The following is a 594-nucleotide window of genomic DNA, read 5'->3' as shown; positions in this document are numbered from 1 at the left end:
AGTCATCCAACCACAACCTTTTCCTTAGAATTGGCGGGAAAAGGATTCAGTCTGTGCTGGGCTGCTGGATGGGATGAACATAAGTCTTTATTTTCTGTGCAGTGTTTACTTAAACAATTTGAGTTGTCATAGGGAATAGCTTCACCCATTGTGTTCACCATGAGCTCTGGAGTCCATCTACCTAGTACACAGTACCACCACCAGAGGGCACTGTCATCCCTCCCCCTTTCCCCTAATCCAAGATGGCGGTCTGGGGAAAAATGGTGAGGGAAGGAATCAGTCTGTACCCAGCTGCTGGAGAGGAAGGAGTGTACTTTATTTATTTTCAGTTAAGGGGTGGATTTCACGTAGATCATTTATTTATTACGCTGATGCAAAACACTCGCCCTTACGTGCCTTGGATCACTATACATAGCCTACAGACCTGCAAACTACTCGTAAATTATCGAAATAATGCACTACACTGATGTACAGACACCCAAACAACTCGTAAATTGTCAAGATAATGCATGTATAACGCTTTGCAAACATGCTCACTAATTATAATCTGTCAAAATAATGTATTGCGCAGCCAACAGATATGTCCCATAATAA

The sequence above is a fragment of the Schistocerca serialis genome, chromosome 4, assembly GCF_023864345.2.
Source record: "Schistocerca serialis cubense isolate TAMUIC-IGC-003099 chromosome 4, iqSchSeri2.2, whole genome shotgun sequence".
Classification (NCBI taxonomy): Eukaryota; Metazoa; Arthropoda; class Insecta; order Orthoptera; family Acrididae; genus Schistocerca; species Schistocerca serialis.
The sequence above is the reverse complement of the archived record's forward strand: the minus strand, read 5'-3'. Positions refer to the sequence as shown.